Below are 12,269 nucleotides of genomic sequence, written 5' to 3'. Positions count from 1 at the left end.
GAATTTCAAGTGGTTTCCAAAAGTGTTGTACAGTGTACTGCACTTTACAAGTGATTCCCAAGAGTTGGCCAAGATTCCTACACTGTTTCCTGATGTTGACCAGTGATTTCTGAAGTGTTTTCAAACGCGTTTAGATAGTTTCCAGCCATTTAGATGTGAATTCCAAGTGGTGTCAAATACTGCTGTACAGTGTACTGCTCTCTAGCAGTGATTCCCAAGTTCTGTCAAGCGATGTTCTACACTGTTTCCTGATGTGGACCCGTGATTTCCAAGTGCTTTCAAACACTTGTATATAGTTTGCATCCATTTGGATGTGAATTCCATGTGGTGTCAAACACTGTTTTACAGTATCCTGCTCTTTAGCGGTGATTCCCAAGTGTTGTCAGACACTGTTTTCCTGATCTAGATCAGTGATTTTTGAAGTGCTCGCAAACACTTTTAGATAGTTTCCAGCCATTTAGACGTGAATTCCAAGTGGTGTCAAATACTGTTCTACAGTGTGCTGCTCTATAGCAGTGATTTCCAAGTGTTTTCAAACACTGTTCTACAGTGTACTGCTCTTTAGCCACGAGTCCCAAGTGTTGTCAAACACCGTTCAACACTGATTCCTGATGTTTTTTTTTTTTTTAATATTTTCATTGATTTCAGAGAGGAAAGGGGGGGTGGAGAGGGAGAGAGAGAGAGAGAGAGAGAGAGAGAGAGAGAGAGAGAGAAGCATCAGTGATGAGAGAGAATCAGGGCTTGATCGGCTGCCTCCTGCATACCCCGCCGTATTGGGGATCGAGCCCACAACCCAGGCATGTGCCCTTGACCAGACTCAAACCTTCAAACCTGGGACCCTTCAGTCCACAGGCAGACGCTCTATCCACGGAGCCAAGCCGGCTAGGGCTAGTTTTGTTTTGTTTTGTTTTTTGTTGTTTTTGTTTTTAGAGGGAGTGGAAGGGAGAGGGAGGGAGGGAGGGATAGAGAGAAAGTTGTTGTTCCAGTTGTTTATCATTCTTCGGTAGCCTTTTAAAAAAATAGATATGTTTTTGCCCTAGCATCGCGATGACGCTTCCCGCTTGAAAACTGGACGTGGTGTGTATGTATGTATGTATGTATGTATGTATGTAGTCAGACGATATTTTCTTGAGTCGTCCACTTGAAAAACCTGTATGGTTTTTTTTTTGTTTGTTTTGTTTAGTTCCATACAAAGATTCCTATTTGCTTATACCTGATGTATCCATTTTTAAAATTTTATTTTAAAACCCGTATGGTGCCCTTAACCGGTTTGGCTCAGTGGATAGAGCGTCGGTCGGCCTGCGGACCAAAGGGTCCCAGGTTCGATTCCGGTCAAGGGCATGTACCTTGGTTGCGGGCACATCCCCGGTAGGGGGTGTGCAGGAGGCAGCTGATTGATGTTTCTCTCTCATCGATGTTTCTAAGTCTCTATCCCTGTCCCTTCCTCTCTGTAAAAAAAAAAAAAAAAAATCAATAAAATTATAAAATAAAATAAAAATTTAAAACTTATTAAAAAACAAAACAAAACAAACCAAACCCGTATGGTTTTATGAACCGGTGTCTCTGCCTCGTTTAGGTTTTAGATCCCGGGCTGCAAAAATGTTTTTGTTATGTCCTCCCTGGAGGGAGGGAGGGAGGAGAGAGAGAGAGAGAGAGAGAGAGAGAGAGAGAGAGAGAGAGAGAGCGCGAGCGGGAGCGCGAGGGAGGTACGCGGATATCTTGCGCCTGCGGGGGGGGGGGGGGGGCGGGTTCGGGGGCGGAGGGGGGGGCGACTCAGAGGAAGTCTTTCACTTGCGAGTGGTCCGGCCCACCCCCGAAAAAAAGATTTTCCTAAAACCCGCGCCCCCCCCCCCCCCCTTCCTCTGCCGCCGTGCCGTCCCGGAGGTTGGTGGGGGTGGGGGTGGGTGTGGGGGTGGTGGCCCGGGACGCGATCGTCCCTCCGGGCGGGCGGGCGGGCGATGTGGCGCCCTTGCCGGCCCGGGATCTGGATCCGTCCCGCTGACGTTCGCGCCGGTTGTCGGGAGCCACCTGGCGGCCGCTTTTATATCGGTTCTTCCTTGCGGAGCATCTAGGGAGGGGAAGCGGCCTCGGTGCCCGAGGCCAAGTTCCAGGATGCCGGCGGCGCTGTCAGGATTGTGCCGGCGGCGCCGGTCCGTCAGTGCCTGGCCCGTTCTCCGGAGATTGGACCTGCAGAACTGCTGAGGGAAGTGGCTGCCGCGGCGGTGGTGGGTGGCGCTAGGACGGGTCGACCAGCACTCTCTGTTTACCCCTGCGCGGGGACCGACCGGGGCCGCCGCCGCCGCCGCTGCCGCTGCCTGCCGCTGCCGCCGCAGGCGAAGCCGTGGAGGGTGGCTCGCGGCGCTCCGTCGTTTGCCTGTCTGTCCGGTTCTCCGGAGATTGGACCTGCGGGGCTATCGAAGGTGTGAGTGGCCGCTGCCGGGACGGGTCGACCAGCACTCGCTGTCGCCCCTCCGCGAGCGCTGAACGACCTGGGCCGCCGCCGCCGCCGCCGCCGCGGGCGTAGCCGGAGAGGGTGGCTTGCGCCGGGACGCCGTCCTGCCCGCGGCCGTCACGCGGGAGGTGCCGGCCGACCCGTGCCGTGTGTCCGCCTTTGCTCCTGCGGGGTCCGTTCATCAGAGGCGCCTCCCGCGAAGTTTTTCAAAGTCCCGATCCGGAGGCGGGAGCGCGCGCGCGCGCGTTCAGTGGTCTACCCGGCTGCACGGGCGGGCGTGTGCCCGAGTGTTCCCCTTTCACCGTACTCGACTTTCTCGCCGTTATCCGAGTGGCGGAGTTGTTCCGTAGGTGGGGGCCTGCAGGGGCCGTTCGTGGAGGACGGCGGAGGACGGCGGAGGGCGAGGCGGATCGATGCGGGCGCACGCGTGTGTCCCGGGCGTCGGACACGGCTTCTTCATCGTTTTCCCAGGCACGGCTCTGTGAATATCACAGATCCCGTCATGATTACTGAGTTCATGATTGACTATGAATTAGCCTACACCCACCTAGGTACAAGAAGTCTCGGTCCATCATTTCCCCGCTTTGCTTTCTCCCGCCCCCTCCCCCCCCCCCCCGCAAAAAAAAAAAATCATCAGCGGATTTCATGTCACCCACGTACAGTCTCCACTTTGGATTGCAGTGTATAAAATAAGGGGCAGGGGCAGGGGCAGGGGCAGGGGCGGGGGCGGGGGCGGGGGCGGGGGCGGGGGCGGGGGCGGGGGGCGGGGGGCGGGGGGCGGGGGGGGGCAACATTGCAATTTTTTGGAACATTATCTCCAACTGTGAGATAATGGTGAGATAATGGTGAGATTGTGGTTCCCCGCGTGCGTGCGTGCGTGCGACATTGGTGGACAGTTTGGCTCAAAGACACTCACAAAAATTCTTCACAGGTTGGAATATTTCTTACGTTGTTGACAAACGCCACACACGCACACATGTGCGCGTACTTTGTTCACAGTTGCGGCCTCTGGGGCTCAAACAGGTTTGTTCATTTTTCTTCCTCTTTTTCATGGGGAGGAGGCAGCCAGTGAAATCACCAGTGAGTGTGTGATATGAGACTGAGAGGGAGGACACATCCATCCACAGATGGATGGAAAAGAGACCACAAGGGATGGTCTGAAATTAAAAGTTTAACAACAACAACAAAAACAGTGATGGTGGGTAGTCACATCCGCCAACTTCCCTGACAAAGGCCAATCCTTTTTTTTTTTTTTTTGTAAATATATATATATTTTAAATATATTTTATGATTTTTTTTTTTTCCAGAGAGGAAGGGAGAGGGATAGAGAGTTAGAAACATCGATGACAGAGAAGCATCCGTTAGCTGCCTCCTGCACACTCCACACTGGGGATGTGCCCGCAACCGAGGTACATGCCCTTGACTGGAATCGAACCTGGGACCCTTGAGTCTGCAGGCAGACCCTCTATCCACTGAGCCAAACCAGTTAGGGCTTCATTTTCATTTTTATCTAATCCCAGAGGTTTCCTGCCCCGCTTCGCTTTCTCTGGCCTCCCTCATCTATCACCAATGGAGTTCATGTTACCCACTTACATCTCCTCTTTTGCTTGTAATGTATACAACAAGGTGAAAAACAACAACACACACACAGACACACACACACACCACAAAACAAAACAAAACAAACAAAAAAAAACCCTCCATTCTACGGAGCGTTATCCCAATATGTTGAGAATCTGCTTCCCGGCAATTGCCTCAAATGAACTCACAGACATTCTCCACAGATTTGAATGTTTTTGGATGTGAACATATCCATCCATCCATCCATCCATCCATCCATCCATCCATCCATCCACCCACCCACGGGGAACTTAAAGATGAATGATAAAAGGGTGTCTGTCCTGAATGGCATACTTGGAGCGGTGTGGGAGGGAGGTAGGTTGTGTGTGTGTGTGTGTGTGTGTGTGTGTGTGTGTGTGTGTGTGAGTGAGAGAGAGACGGGGGGGGGGGGGGCGCGAGGGGGGAGAGGGGGGGCGGGGAATGGATGATAAAAACCGGCAACTGGAGCAGAGTGTGCTGGCCGGTCCGGTGAGTGAACCGGGGTCATTGAGTCAAATCATCCCTTATCGGGCCTCCCGGGGCCCTCATCGCTCCACTCCTACCTATGTCTCTCCTCCTATCTAAGACACCGAGATCTACTGTTTACCTTCCCCTTGGACCCTGGACTCACGCCCCTCAAACCCCTCCCTCCCGCTCCCCACCCCCTCGCATGATTCCCAAACAGGTGAGGTGAGGGCTGGTTCGTTCCTGGCTTGGCAGATGGAGGGCACTCTTTTCCACCCGGACAGGCCGGTTTCTCAAACATCCTCCCTCCCTCCCTCCCTCCCTCCCTCCCTCCCTCCCTCCCTGAAATTGGTGAGCTGTGGCCTAAGGGTGGGGGAGTCAGAGAAGCCCGAGGCCCTGACGTCACCGGAGAGCTTTCTGCATTTGAATGAAGCCTTGGAGTGAGAACCATTGGAATGAATCGCCCGGCCCGCCCTGACCTGACCTCCTCTCCTCCCGCTTGTTCCCTAACAACCCTCCCCCTCTACTCCCCACCGCCCCCCCCCCCCCACACACACACCCGCCCCAGCTCCCTTACTCTCATCCCTCAGGTGAGGGGGTTTTCATTCTAAGTGCTGACCTGGGCCTCTGGGCCTTGGGCCGGGGGGGGGGGGGGTGGGGTAAGAAAGGGGGAGTGGGGGGAATCACGCAGTCAACAATGATAACCATAACAAGGTGGCTGGTCGTGCCCAGAGGGGCCTGGAAAGACGGGCGTGCCCCTGACATTCCAAAGGAATACAGTTATCCTATTGGGCAAAAGACAGTAGACGGGCTCAGTGAAGATAAAGGTTGACTTCTGTCAAGGCGGGGAAGATTCTAGCCTAGGAAATGGCTGCCTGCCATCCACTGCTTTTAGTGACAGAGTTTTCATTTCAGACCGTCTTTGGCGCTTACTTTGGGTCTCTTCTCTGAGTTTGCGAGGCCGCCACGGCCACAAAGGCCTTCCCTGAGCTCTCAAGGTTAGATAGATAGCGTGCGGCCCCTTTTTGTCCACAGGTCGTTTGGATTTTTCCAGTCGATGGACCAGCCAGCCAGGCTCACATCCTCCCCTGTCCCGCCCTGACAGACCTCCCTGCAGAAATACCTCCACACGATGAGCTCTTCCCCTTTGTCCAATGAACGCGCGCGCTCCCCCCCCCCCCCCCCCCCCGCCACACACACACCGGCGAGAGCGCGCTTCCCCCAGCCCCCCACCCCCCGCCTAATTAGGTGCTTTTCCACAATCGCCTCTCTCTGCTCAACCCAGCATCGGAAGCCTTGAGGCGGTAAGAGGATGTGTTGCACTTTGATATTCTGGAGCCACACACCTCCGACCCTGTACCTACCGCGTCGTCAAAGGGGGGCAGTGTTGTTTTAATTCCTCGAGCACTTGCGAGGGTTGGCAATGGGCTAACGAGTCCATTTGCCCGTTCTGGAGATGTGTCTTTCTATGGGAGCATGCTTTTCTCGGAGGCTCTGCAGCCATTACAGAGCGATCTGGTTTGCAGGGAGCCTAGAGCTGAGGAGGAGGGTCATTTCTGAGAGTCGTACATAAGGGCTCACGTGTATGGAAAAAGACACACGGATCTGAGAAGGCCTTATTCTCCATTCACTTCCCTGGGAATGGGAAAATGGGTCTAGCCTGCATTCAACCCCGTGGTGCTGGAAACTGGCCAGACCCCTCCATTGTCCACTCTATAGAGGGGGGTCGGGCTAGGTTGCCAAAGAAGATTAGCGTTTTTTTTTTCCCCCTGGTGGGGCCCCCTGAGTCTAATTTCTCCCAAGTGTTGGGGAGTATGTACCCCCAAAAAAGGGGACTCTCAAGGTTACCGCGGCCTGGTTCCCCATCTACAGAGACACATGGGTAGCGAGCCGAGAGTGAGAGGCGTCTCTGCCAGCCTCTGGGGCTGTTTGGGGCCATTCTGAGCGTGGTAGGTCCCCCATGAATCGGGTCGCTCGGGCTCTCGTGGAAGTTCATCGTGCAGAAAAGACAGTTGGCGAATATACGTTCAGTCGGTCTCAAGATGAGATTCCTCTCGGGATGTTCCCTTTTTAAAAATCGTCATTCTCCCCCTAAACGGTTTGGCTCAGTGGATAGAGCGTCAGCCTGTGGACTCAAGGGTCCCAGGTTCAATTCCGGTCAAGGGCATGTACCTTGGTTGTGGTCACATCCCCAGTGGGGGGTGTGCAGGAGGCAGCTGATTGATCTTTCTCTCTCATCGATGTTTCCAACTCTCTCCCTCTCCCTTCCTCTCTGTAAAAAATCAATAAAATATATTTTAAAAAAAAATCGTCATTCTCCCCTTTTGGTTCAGTATCTGGCTCATTGAAGTCTACATACACATGACCCTTCTAAAAAAACAACAACACACACACACCCCCAACAAAAACCAATAACCAACATATGCTGGCATCACTGGCTTAAAGACAAACACAGACAGACAGAGACAAAGCTCTCTCTCCCTATCAGGTGAATTGGGGCCGATTTGACCAGTGAAAGATAGTTGCCCCTGTCACATGCCCTTGTTGAAAGGGGACAGGATCTGATTTTAAAACAGCCATCGGTCGGTTAGGTACCGCTACCTACCTACCGTTGTCGGCACATGAGCTTGACTCCGAGGGAGAGGGAGAGGAGACTTGGTTGGGTAGGGTTAAGAAGGGGTAAAGTAGCCCCGGTCTGTCTCTCCAAGCGCTTCAGTACCTTCACCTCTTAGGATCATTTCCATTTCTCCAAAAGCAGCATGAGTGAGGAGAAGGGGAGATACCCTCTCACAGTCCTGGGAGCATCCCTATGTTCCATTCTCTCTGTTTTCTCTTTTGTAAATCCCATTTCTGCTTTTGTTTTTCCTACACTCCTTCTAAGGGTGACCTGGCTTATGACAGCAAAAACAGACTCCTCTACGGTTTCACAGCAGGCCTCATGGACTGATTCTGTTGCCCCGCCCTCAGAAACCAGCAGGTGTACACGTCGTGTTCACGCGAAAACATTCAAAACCCGTAGAGAACTTTTAGGACTTTACTTGAGCCAAACTGTCCACACTTGCCGGGAAGCAGAATCGCAAGGGGTTGGGACAATGCTCCGGTAGAATGGCTGTTTATTCACTTTGTCTTATTCACTCTTTTTTCTTCTTTTCTTTTCTTCTTTAATTTAGTACATTTTCATTGATTCCCGAGAGGAAGGGAGCAGGAGAGAGAGACAGAAACATCATCGGTGAGAGACAATCACCAGCCGCCGGCTGCCCCCTACTGGGGATCAAGCCCACGACCTGGGCCTGTACCCTTGACCAGAATCGAACCTGGGACCCCTAAGGTCCGCAGGCAGACCTCGGCTCTATCTGCTGAGACAAACCGGCCAGGGCCACACCTACTTCTTTTACTTAGGTGGGCGCAGGATAGATAGTTAACAGGCAACAATACACATCATAACAACGACAATGAAGGAATCTATGGTCTCTGTCCTGGCGCCAAGGCCCATTTCCTTGTGTGTGTGTGTGTGTGTGTGTGTGTGTGTGTGTGTGTGTGTGTGGTGTGTGTGTGGTGGTGGTGGTGGTGGTGGTGGTGGTGTTGGTCGTGGTCGTGGGGGGGGGGGGCTATCGGGGGAGAAGGCGGGGAGAGGCGTTCGGAACGACAAGTTCCTCTGACATTTCAGAGGTATGTTGTCTTAGATGCAAAAGGACCGTAGGTTCAGTTAAGGTCAACGCAGACCTTGTCAGGGAAGATTCCGGCCTAGGACGCGACCACCCACCACAACTGCTCTTAGTTACGGGCTCCCTTCAGACCGCCCCTGTGCTCGCTTTAGGCCTTTCCGTTTGCGAGACCGCCGTACAGGCCTTCCCTGAGCTCGTCAGGTTAGCACGTCATCTTTTCTGTCAGAGAAGGCAGTTTAAGCCCTAACCGGTTTGGCTCAGCGGACAGAGTGTCAGTTAGAGCGGTCCAAAGGGTCCCGGGTTCGATTCCGGTCAAGGGCAGCTGTCTGGGTTGCGGGCTCCATCCCCAGTCCGTGGGGGGGGGGGGGGGGGCGGGGGCGTGTGTGTGTGTGCAGGAGGCAGCTGATCCATGATTCTCTCTCACCGTGGATGTTCCTTTCTCTCTCTCTCTCTCTCTCTCTCTCTCTCTCTCTCTCTCACCCCTCCCTCTCCCTTCCTATCTGAAATCAATAAAAGTATACTTAAAAAAAAAAAAAATCGAAACCGGTTTTGCTCAGTGGATAGAGAGTCGGCCTGAGGACTGAAAGGTCCCGGGTTCGATTCCGGTCAAGGGCATGTACCTTGGTTGCGGGAACATCCCCGGTGGGAGGTGTGCAGGAGGCAACTGATCGATGTTTCTCTCTCTCATCGATGTTTCTAGCTCTCTATCCCTCTCCCTTCCTCTCTGTGAAATATCAATAAAATACATTTAACAAAAAAACAAAAAAAAGGAAGAAGGGAGTTTAGGCAGCCACCATTTTAGCTCCAGGGATTTGGCAGCCGCAATTTTGAAAAGGCAAAGGTCAATCCCTCCCTTTTATCCTCCTCCCCGCCGCCCCTGCCCTCCCCCGTTTTAACTTCCCCGTTTCAATAACATAAGATACAAACACAAAACATTGTACAAGTATGCTTTTTACTACGTGGAGGTGGAATAATACCTTTGCGTTGTTGTTGTTGTTGTTGTTGTTGTTTTCTTTTTAATATGTCTTTATTGATTTCAGAGAGGAAGGAAGAGGGAGAGAGGGAGGGAAGGAGAGAGGAGAGAAACATCCATGATTCGAGAGAATCATGGATCGGCTGCCTCCTGCAAGTCCCCCACTGGGGATCGAGCCCACCACCCGGGCCTGTGCCCTTGACCGGGATCAAACCCGGGACCTTTCAGTTCGCAGGCCGACGCTCTGTCCGCTGAGCCGAAGGGGCCACGGCAATATCCTAATCTGTGTTTTTTATCATAATCTGTATCGTCCACTACTATTCATATAAGGTTTTAACGTGAGTAAAATTTTAAAAACACAAGTCATTTCAACTGTTGTTTTTAATCTTAATATTTCTCTTCAGCTGCTTTGGAGAACTACAAAGAAATACAAAATCACCTTAGCTGACAGTTTTGAGTGGCTGATTTTGTTATTTCACGTTGGCTGAAATCTCCCGTATGTTGACATTGCAAAGACACTGTGCACTGACAGAGGACAGGAAAGTGTGTTGTCTTCACGGTCCTCTTAAAACCTAAGAAGGCAAATGACAGTTTCCTGTAAAGTACAGAACGGTGTAATAAACAACGGCAACACAAAGCCCCACACGTACTGAAGAAAAGCAAATCTGAAAATATTTAAGTCAGAGTACCATCATCAAATAATAACAAAAACAACAACAACAATAATAATAGTAATAAAGGCATACTATGCTCAGTAGACCAGATCGGCCAAACAGCGGAACGATCATGCTACGACACGCACTGGCGCCAGGCCAGCCAAGGCAGTTGCGGTGGGATTGCTGTGTGTGTGTGTGTGTGTGTGGGGGGGGGGGGGCGGGGACGCGGACGCGGCCTGCCATCACCCCACAGATGGAGGGAGGCCCAGGCCACCGGCCGGGACGCTGTGGAGGGTGTTCCAGGCCGGCCAGCGATCGGCCCCGCAGAGGGAGGCCCAGGCCAGCCAAGTGATCGCACCCCATGCCTGTTGCCCTTCAGAGGAAGGTGACCCGTGGTGGTGGTGGTGGTGGTGGGTGGTGGGTGGTGGTGCTGCGCAGCGGCAAGCAGTGGCAGGGGCGGTGGCGGGGCCAGCTGCAGGCAGCCGGGGAAAGGAAAGCCCCGACGACAGGCCCTGATCACAGATCAGATCACCGGCCAGGCCTAGGGACCCTACCCTAGGGGTCCCGGATTGCGAGAGGGGGCCCAGGCTGGGCTGAGGGACACACACACACCCCACACACACCCCCAACCCATGGACGATTTTTGTGCACCGGGCCTCTCGTCATATAATAAAGAAAAAGTAAACTGTGCTTAAGTGTCCGGAATTCAGCCTCCACAGCACACATCCGTTTTCAGCCGTTTCAGTGAAGACTGCTCTTACAATAAACCAACAAGAAATGATGACAGTACTCTTTACTATGTCGTAAATGCAAAATAAATAAATAAGTGAATAAATAATGCTGCTAATTCCATTAAATATTTGGAAATAATTTTGTTTTCATAACTACATAAAATGGTGTTGGTGTTTATATCTTTTTAAAGTTTTAATGATCACTTATTCTTACTCGTTAAACACACACACACACACACACACACACACACACACACACACATTCATACTAATGTCAACCTGTAAGAATAAACTCTGGAATATTTAAAAGACCATGTTTGGAAAAATGAACCACGTTTTTCATTGCCAGAATTATGCTTTCTTCTTGGCAGAATCATCTTTGTTCCTTCTTTTTACGTCCCCGTGATAAACGGTGGCCATATTGACTTGAGTGGCAGTCAATGGATCTCGACGAAAGTCAAGGTCTTCCTCGAGAGAATCCAGATCCTTTGTGGCAGCGGTTGAATTCTTTTCCAACGATGCCTGAGGTTCATCAAGATCATACTCAAGCATTACATTCATGAACCGCCCTAACCACAGACACGCTCTGTCGGTAGGAGGACCTGGAGCTTGGCCGGACAGGTTATCTGCCAGTAAGAATCTGGCCTCCAGCCGAAACCGGTTTGGCTCAGTGGATAGAGCGTCGGCCTGCGGACTGAAAGGTCCCGGGTTCGATTCCGGTCAAGGGCATGTACCTTGGTTGCGGGCACATCCTCAGTGGGAGGTGTGCAAGAGGCAGCTGATCGATGTTTCTCTCTCATCGATGTTTCTAACTCTCTATCCCTCTCCCTTCCTCTCTGTGAAATATCAATAAAATATATTTAAAAAAAAAAAAAAAAAAAAGAATCTGGCCTCCATTGAATTGGTGGACGATGACGACTCCTCCTCCTCCTCCTCCTCCTCCTCCTCCTCCTCCTCCTTCCTTCTTCTTCTGCACGTAGTTCAGATTTTCTACAGTCTGCGTAATTTCAGGAATCTGACCCTTTAGCTGCCTACTTCTCTTCTGAGCAAGGTTGAGTTCCATAAACTTATACTTATGGTCCTGTTCCTCCAACTTCTTTAGCACTGTCTCCGCAGTCTCATCCCCAGGCTGTTTCATGTAAGAATCCACATCTTCCAAAAACACGGCCTCAGGAATCCCCAGGTGGAGCCACCGCCATCTCCCTTCCCTGAAGCGAGTTCTCCTAAGCCATAGCCATCTCTAGCCACTGCCATCTTCCCTTTAATCCTTTCAATTAGGCAATCGCTCAAGAATGTGAGCCTAGCCCTAACCGGTTTGGCTCAGTGGATAGAATAGAGCCGACGTCGGCCTGCGGATGGCAGGGTCCCGGGTTCGATTTCGGTCAAGGGCACATGCCCGGTTGTGGGCTCGATCCCCAGTAGGGAGTGTGCAAGAGGCAGCCGATCCATGATTCTCTCTCTCATCATGGATGTTTCTGTCTCTCTCTCCCTCTCCCTTTCTATCTGAAATCAATAAACATATATCATTAAAAAAAAAAAAAAAGAATGTGAGCCTAAGCTCTTCCGATCCAGAGTGAGGGACAAATCACGTGTGCGTCAGGCATAAATTCTAGCGGACCGTGCACCCTCCTGCAGGCCGACGCTATGTCTGCTTGCTGAGCCGAAGCGGCCACAGCAATATCATAATCTGACCTCTTTTATGAGTTTACTTGAGTGCTTTGTGTTCTG

The 12,269-nt window shown here is 51.9% G+C and overlaps 1 pseudogene across 1 annotated transcript; it reads right to left on the bottom strand.

Moving 5' to 3' along the window:
• Window positions 1-10,892: 10,892 nt before the first annotated feature.
• LOC308240668 (prefoldin subunit 3-like) lies at window positions 10,893-11,795 on the bottom strand (annotated as a pseudogene). The gene is made up of 2 exons: window positions 11,500-11,795; window positions 10,893-11,186 (listed from the first exon to the last, which is right to left on the bottom strand). The product of its transcript is annotated as a prefoldin subunit 3-like (transcript).
• Between the last annotated feature and the right edge of the window lie 474 nt (window positions 11,796-12,269).

Source organism: Plecotus auritus (genome assembly GCF_963455305.1).
Source record: "Plecotus auritus genome assembly, contig: SCAFFOLD_52, whole genome shotgun sequence".
Lineage (NCBI taxonomy): Eukaryota > Metazoa > Chordata > Mammalia > Chiroptera > Vespertilionidae > Plecotus > Plecotus auritus.
This window is presented reverse-complemented; position numbering and strand designations above follow the sequence as displayed.